The following is an 8,504-nucleotide window of genomic DNA, read 5'->3' as shown; positions in this document are numbered from 1 at the left end:
CATGGATCCAGGATACTATGCATCCTGATAAGGTTCCCATGGCCTTTGGAATTAAAATAACCCCCCCATCATCACATACCCTTCACCATACCTAGAGAAAGAAAATTGGTGTCCTTAAAGGGGGGATTTTTCCTCATTTTTTAATTAAGGCAATAAGATCAATTTACAAAAGGTGATTTTTTTTTTTTATTCCTCTTTTTAGTCAACTTAAGCAGGGGTTCCTGTACTCACGAGCAGCACTGTAATTGCTGCTCTTGTTCATGATGTTGTTTATGGTTAATTAATGAGCTTGTGGATCAAAGGGAGAATCCTTGATCCCACTGCAAATTTAGACCCATATCTCTGTATCCTCCAAAAGCACTCTCCCTCTACTTATCGATACAACAAAGCAGATTGGAAAAAATACACCATGGGAAAACAAAACAAAAAAGAGCTGCCGTAATTGTAACTGCATAGTCACAAAACTAATGTTGTAGAGTTTGTTTATTGCATGTGAGTCAGACGTCTACAGTACAATTTGGGTTAGGATGATCCAGCCTTTGAGCTACAGACGAGTTAGTTTATAGCACTACTGTATGATGTAATGAGGCCTCAATTTGAGGCACAAGGAACTGCCTTCTAAATCTAAATTAAATACTTTTTGAAAGCACTGTCTAATGACTCATTTTTGCACGTGTCTTGAGTAAGAGTGTACTGCTCCATAGCAATGACTGACCACAACCCACTGCCTCTGCATAGGTTAGATAGGGGTATTTTACAGCTGCTGAGTATAGCTGGGTACCGAATTTGGGACTTTTTGAGCACCGACCGAATTAATTCTAAGGTATCGAGTATCGAAAAATGCCTTGTCATTCAACACCCAATTTCAATAACTAAGGAGTCAATCACATCAGCGTCAGTGAGCCAATAAGCACGCAGCACGCTTCTGCCGAGAAATATTAATATTTGTGATTCGCTGTCTAATGTTACATGTCTTAGAGGGCGGCAGGAAAAATTCTACTTCACGCACAGAAATGGGGCTCACGTACTGTAGTAGGAGCTGAAAAATAAATAAAAAAATATGTGCTGTAATGTGTAATGTTGTCATTTGTTTTATAAAATTGATATCAAAAAAGTATCGTTTACAACGATACCCAGACCTACGGCTGAGATTTCTGCACTTAAGAAACTCATCTTCCAGCCCGTATTATGGTTCACACATTCAAGCATCATAACACATTTTGTTCACAAGCCAAATAGACAAATTACCAGAATTAACAGTATTGATTTACACAGTGATATTCTCTCTTCAGACAGATTCCATAAAAAATGTGCCTGTACTACAGTTACCTAAATCGAAAGCTGTTTTACCGCTGCATAGTACGGCTTCACTTGACTTGCCCTGTTTTGGTTTTCCATTAGCAAAAGTTGTGATTAGTTCCTGGTACCTTTTTTGGTATCACCTTGTTGTTGTTCCAGGCGAGCTGAGCTGATAGCACGTGGAGTTAAAACACTGATTGGTCAGAGAGAACAATCACTAAAGCGACACAGGAAATCCTGCACAAACCTGGGCTTATATAGCCACGCTACAGTCAATTGGGGCCGCAAATTTCAATTTATTCGTAGTGGAAAACAAAAAGAGGAAAGGGCTGGTACCAGAGAAGGGAGCCATGTCCAGCAGAGCCGTAACATCCAGTGGAAACATGACTTTAGAGTAGTTCAATGTGATGGTCATTGACAGATTGATGAAAATCATACAAACTACTTTACTAAAACCACCATGCCTAAATAAGCACAATCAAAGCTGAAAAGGTTGTCACCTGACTTAAGCCCAGTAAACGTATATGCGTATACGTAGTTGTATATTCATAGTGCATTACATCAGACATACGCAAGTCTTTTTTTGCCAGCTTTTCCTTGAACTTCACTGGTCTTGTAACTAACAGTTTAGTTCTTGAAAAGTTCTAAAATAAGATTTAATTTTTCTTTTTTTTAAACACAGCCCTGACTTTACTCGAGGAGTCCTTGAATGTCTCATTTTGCAACACCCCAAAATGGCTTAAAAACTTCCAGGTGAGTTTGAAAATGTGAAGTGCCTGAGGAGAGCTAAGCCTTTACCTTCATCTCTGTTTCATCAACCGCGGCTGAAAAAGATCTCCCTCCTCTAGGACTCCCTTCTTCATTATTCTCAGCAACCCTGACTCTGGCTGCTTTAATTATATTGGAAATGTATTCTGAGCCGTAACAAATGAAAGACATTGACGATAACAATACAACACCCCGACATACTCTATGACAAAGGGCATGACACAATAATAATATCCAAATGCCAAATCCATGCAGCTATCATTTTAGCTTTATAATTGATAGAAATGCAGAATAATTCGAAATAAACAGTCACATGCGGGTGAGTGTGACTATTTCTCAGGACAATAAGTTCAGGGAGGTGCTTCTGTACTGTACACCTTCACCCTGACACCGACAGCTTGTGTGTGCTGATTAGAAGATGTGTTACATCACCACCCGCCCACCTTTTCCTTATCACTCGAGCCTCACAGATCAATGTCAGGCAGTTTTGCGGTTTCTTGAGAAACCTCAGTGGACATGTTAACTGCATTATGTAATTTGTTTTTATTACACACAAATAATGAAAACCACCACGCAATAAAGCTGAAAATTAAAATGCTTATGCCTCCATCCCCCCCAGGTTGTTTTAGTTTCACCTGCTTCCATTTTTGTTTTGCTCTCCATCTGCATCTGTCAATCTTTTACTCAATGTTCTTCTTCTTCATTGCATTGGTGTTCCTTTGATTTCAGACAAGCATCTGTCTATTGGGATATGTTAAAGTGGCCTTCCACTCTGATAGCTTTTGAAACCCACTTAGATCAGACATCCGTGCAGATTCATGTCATGTCACCACTCATGCGGACATGACTTTGCACATCTAGTGAATGCGTGCACGCATACATGAGCACACCTTATATCGCTTTCTCGCTATCACAGCTGAGAAGGGGAGGGGTGAAAAACACGAACAAGTGAATAAGAAGGTGACAGTATAGAGTAGCGAAGGACCTGAAATGCTTCCTCCTCAAGTCATTGCGGCATATCACGCTACGTTCTCAGGTCAGCTAAGACGAACGAAGGTGATAATGAAAACAAAAAAGTAAAATATGAACAATAAGAGAAATCCGGTGGGACAGAAACAGTGTGGCCCGAGGGCAGAAAGGAAGACTGGGATCACTGGAGGTGTGAGGAGAGGAAGTCAAGTCACACTTCCAATAACACTATGGACAAGTTACAAATCACCTGATCTAATGTGTGTGTCTTTGGACAGGAGGAGGGCAGTTGCAGAAACCAAAACACACTGGGAGAACATTAGAACTCCAAAAAGTTAGCCATGCTGATAAAATCACATCCATTGCTTTGAGGCAACAGTGGTAACCACTGAGCCCTACGTCTGGCATTGTTAGCAACGTTTCTGAATCTGTAAGTGGGCAGTTCAGCCAATTCAGAAAATGTCACTTGACAGCTGTTTATGCTTAATACATTTGAAAGGATGCATACTATACCATTAATTTTGTTCTGCACCAAACCCATGCAGACTGATCACTTAAGTCTGCAGATCCCCTGAGATCTCCAGTGATTTTTGTATCTTTTGAGCTCATTAATTTGGCCGTCCACGCTGCCAGCTGTTTTCAGCCAAAAAGGTTTAATTAACCAAGTTAACTCTACCACGCAGCAAGACAACGTTAGCAACTAGCTGGTGAACATAGTGGAGCATTGAGCAGCTAAAGGACTGCTGGATCATATTCATCAGGGGTTTGTGGAGATGAAGTCTTGCATTGCCAGACCTTCCTCCACAGCGCTGCGGAGGAGGGTCTTGCTTTCCCAGGTGGGAGAAAAACGTGCTCTGGTTGATTGGCATTTCTTTAAACCAATCACAATTGTCTTGGGCGGTGCTAAGCGCCTGGCGCGATAACGTGCTCCTGCATAATCGCCTCGGGAAGGAACTTGTTTTGGTGAAACATGTGTACGTTCAAAAGCTGTTTAGTGGCGCAACAGAAAACTCAGATTGGACAGATAGTCCAGCTAGCTGCCTGGATTTACCCTGCAGAGATCCGAGGAGCAGGTAACCAGAGTTCTCATAAATCCACCAGAGTTCAGAATGCCAATACAAAGAAAGCTAAGGGGATGGACATAAGAGCAAAAAAAGGGACGTCAAGCGGCACAGGAGCAATCCCAGGAATGAAACGCTGTTGATATAGACTGGTGGAGAGCCAAACAAAGCTAAAAGGAGAATGAATCCTGGCCTTGCACTCTTCAGCAGGACAGAAATTGACCTCCAAATCAGTAATATTGTTGCTCCATGTCTGGTGGATATGGGGCATAGTCTGGGCTTGCACAATGTCCTACAAAGCATAAAGAAACTCTGCACACATGGGTAATGTTCCGTTTAAAACCCCTTACCCCCAACCCAAAGTCATTGCCCATTGGTTGAAGGTTGCCCTATTACCCAATCCCACTAACTTACTTTTATCTTGAGAGTCTTGCTGCCCTGTGCACAGCCTAGCAGGTCACATGCATAGAAAAGGATGAAAAGAGCACAGAGGACCTTGAGAATTTGCTCCAATATAAACAAAGTTAAAGTCAATACAATGCATTAGCATCATTAAATTAAAACTGAACTAGGCCACAAACACGGGTTTGTTTCCCAGGCTAATGAAGGCTGAGCCCTGGCCAATATTTATTTGTGTCTGGCAGGCCTGTATGTATCCAACAAGGCTCGATGTGACATTTTCAAAAATCAATAACCTTGTGGGTCAGATTTTATCTCAGTTGCTGAAGTGAGACAGATAGTGTTGACAGCTACTCATGTAAATGGCCAATTTCTGAATCCTCACAACAGGACCAACAGCAGCGCTGCTGACCCTGAGTGGGCACACAAGCTAACACACTCTGAATATTAAAGGTCTCATAAGGTAAAAAGTGAGATTTCCATGTTGTTAGTACATAAGTACTGTATTCAGACATTTAAACGAGCCGTTGGGATTTCGTACGGTTGTGATGTCCCAACTATACTGTATATAGGTAGAAAGTGCCGCTACAGTGCCGTTACAGGCATTCCCCGGCTGCAATGACAGTGCAGAGACCGGAGCGTTTCAGACAGAAAGTGAATACAGGTCTTTTCAGACAGACAATTTTTTTTTTTAACTAAAGTATGTAAACATGTCTTCATGGCAACCCAAAATAAAAGTATGAACCTGAAAATGAGCATAAAAATTGGACCATTAAGGCAACTCCTATTAAACCAGATTATTGAAGACATTGTATCTACTGTTTGCTGTATATGGTTTTTTACTGTCCCCTCTCCTCTGTGGTTAAGACACTTGCTAATATTATTAGGGCTAAGCCAGCGCTGGCCAAGCCATTTCAGTTTTTTCCGCTAAACAACTTGTTACATATTGGGGATAGGGAAACACTTTATTTCTGCATGACAGTCAGATTTCAATCGAGACCGACAGCCATGCAAATGGTCAAATAAATAAGTAAACACCATTAAAAATGCACCACACATACATGTGCATAAATAAGTGAAAACAATTGGCCAAGCACAGGCGGAATTATTTCTTATTAAAGAAATATAAAACCATGGATTAATTATTCATGTAGACACCCGTCACACCTCACTACCCATTAGAATACACAGATGTTGACTTCATTTTCCTCTGCCAATCGCACTCTTACTGGGAGTCTTTAGTCATTGGTAAATCAAACAGGAAACTGGATACAGCTCCCATCATCTGTCAGGCAATTGGTAAAATTATGCCGGATGTCAAGTTATCAGAGCTCTTGATGCTGTAAAGAGTTGTAAAACAATGTAGCTGCAGAAAATACAATTCTCTGCTCTATTTAGATCGAGTAGCTCGGGGAGTAGTGTCCCCTGCACAGCTCTCAAAAGTTATTTCTTATTGCAAAGCTCCAAGTGGCTCTGTGACATCAATTATTCATTGGCACATAATATCAATGAATTTACTGTCAACAAACAGGATTATTGGCGTCTACCCTATTTTTTGCATTGTGTGGCAGTTAGCGTAGCTTAGCATAAATACTGGAAACATGGGGAACCCGCAAGCCTGGCTCTGCCAAAGTAAAAAAAAATACATACATAGATTATATACATACGTTACATAATTCCATTATCTTACATTGTTCCATTATCTTTATTGTGATTAGGGCTGGGCAATATATCGATGTTATATCAATATCACGATATGAGACAAAATATAGTCTTCAATTTTGGACATCGTAATATTGAAATATGTAAGTGCTGTCTTTTCCTTGTTTTACAGGCTGCATTACAGTAAAGTGACGTCATTTTTTACCTTACCAGACTGTTCTAGCTCTGCTATTATTTACCTTTACTCCACTAAGTTATTAAATCATTTCTGGTGATTATCTTTCAAAATTCTCATTGTGTAAATATTTTGTTTGTTGATTTTCTCTATATTTCCCAGTCCTAACGGTGACTGTAATTTCCAGTTTTCATCATACCAACTGCTATAATTATTATGAATCGTAATTCTCTATATCTGTACATCTGTATCCGTCTCTGTGTCCCACCCGGCAGCGGCAGATGGCCGCCCGCCAACAGCCTGGGACTGTCAGAGGTTTCTGACCAAAAGGAAGTTTTTCCTCGCCACTGTTGTACCAAGTGCTTGCTCTTAGGGGAACTGTTGTCTTTGTAAACAATAGAGTGGGGTCTAGACCTACTCTATCTGCAAAGTGTCTTGAGAAGAGTGAACTCTTGTTATATTGTGATACAGTAACTAAAATTGAATTTAGCTGAAATTGAATGGAATGGCTTGATCAGGAAACAGAACAGAATGTGTCTTATTTTATTAATAATGATGATCAAACAAATAGAGAAACTGTAAAACATCATTAGATAATATATGTAGATATGTAAATCTTTACATATCTAACCCTATAACATGCAACAGAATGGAAATAGCCAAAAACTGAAAACACTAAGTGACATGACATGTTATGCTACTGTACTGCAATTTATTTGGAAGGAGAATATAAACCAACCATGTGGTCCAGGGGTAACTGCAGGCTTCTTCCTCCCTGTCATCTTCATCTACCTCCTCCGGATCATTCTCTGCCTTTGTCGCTCTCTCTGAATCTGCAGCCTCCTCTTCCTCCCTCGCACTCAATCCTTCCTTTCCCCTTTCCCTTTCACTTGTTTCTGCTCCTTCTCTGGTCTTCTCCTGCTCTGACCCGCCTGGTCTCTCCAGTTCAATGCCTTCTCCTTCTCCATTTCCCTCCTTCTCTTCCTCCTGTGCACTACTCAGAATTTTCTTGGCTGGCAACATCCTCACTTTTAAGCTTCAGCTAATATCTCCAGCTACTCTGGCCTGCAAAAGTCAAGACGTGAAAAGCTCTGATTATCCTTGTATTCACATTACACTGTAGGGCCCTGTGGCTAAGAAGTAGCCTAACAAACATAAAATCAGAAGAGATTTATTACATGCACACAACAGTTATTTTTAGATTTGCCTTCTTAACCCCGTTGTGTTTGTTGTTTTCCCAGTTTGACGGTAAAGCATGTCACCTGGTTTAATTTATGCAGCTTTATTTCCGTGATGTGTGAGATAAAGTGGATTTGATAGTACTCCCTAACTAATCATATACACATGATCGGTCTCAGCAAGCACTAAAACGGCAACCCTCTGTAAATGTTATATTTATACTGTGTATATTATACAGATATAATATTTTGTATTATGCTGTTGTTGTCTTTACTAAAATCAAAACTAATCAAAGGGCAGAATGCTCTTACAAACCAAGAGGGAGGAATTTGACTTTTGGCTGACGTAATAGACGCGCTGTTGTTGATGCTGACTCGCCTTTAGCGTCCATTACATTCATTACAAATTTAACTTTAAAGTAAAAGTGTTTAAACATTAATTATTATAAATTAATTGTTTGTTTCAATGCTTTGAGAACGTTGTGGACATAGTGGCAGTTTGTTTTTTACAAGCACAGTTTTTTTGAACACCAAAGTTAGGGGGTTCAACTGGGGGGGTGGGGGGGTAAGGCCCTACAGTGGGCGGTCAGCTGCCCACCCCCCCTTGCTCCCTTGTAGATCTGGCCATGGTTGCCAGGCAACTAGGGTTGCAACAATATGCCGGTATACAGTGCAATGAAAAATAACACACTGTGTACATTTGCTTATCTAAAAGTATTGAATTTCTTCTTTTTTATTATAATAAAGGATGTGTTCAACCAAAACATTCCTTTCAAGGTCATTGTAACTCATGATAATAATAATAATAATAATAATAATAATAATTGTTTAATACCGTATACCCTGATATCTAAGACGGTTATGGTATCATCTCATACCGTTGCAACCCCACAGGGCACCAACAAAGAAGCTGGTTCCGCTGCTTCCTGTCTTTAAGCAAAGCTAATCGCCTGCTCATATCATATTTAGCATTCAGAAATCAGAGCGCCCCCC

The 8,504-nt window shown here is 40.3% G+C and overlaps 1 protein-coding gene and 1 long non-coding RNA gene across 2 annotated transcripts in view; both read right to left on the bottom strand.

Annotated features, from left to right (window-relative positions):
• LOC116670865 (uncharacterized) overlaps positions 1 to 3,741 on the bottom strand; it is a 5,538-nt gene extending 1,797 nt beyond the window's left edge. The window contains exons 1-2 of the long non-coding RNA XR_004327140.1: positions 3,729 to 3,741; positions 1,140 to 1,145 (exon numbers count right to left, since the gene is read on the bottom strand). This is a non-coding gene — a long non-coding RNA (uncharacterized LOC116670865). The remainder of the gene's footprint in view (positions 1 to 1,139; positions 1,146 to 3,728) is intronic.
• snx29 (sorting nexin 29) overlaps positions 1 to 8,504 on the bottom strand; it is a 173,164-nt gene that overhangs the window by 68,229 nt on the left and 96,431 nt on the right. The gene's annotated exons all lie outside the window — the stretch shown is intronic.

This window comes from Etheostoma spectabile, chromosome 21 (assembly GCF_008692095.1).
Source record: "Etheostoma spectabile isolate EspeVRDwgs_2016 chromosome 21, UIUC_Espe_1.0, whole genome shotgun sequence".
Classification (NCBI taxonomy): domain Eukaryota; kingdom Metazoa; phylum Chordata; class Actinopteri; order Perciformes; family Percidae; genus Etheostoma; species Etheostoma spectabile.
Note: the sequence above shows the minus strand (reverse complement) of the source record. Positions and strands in the feature narration are given on the sequence as shown.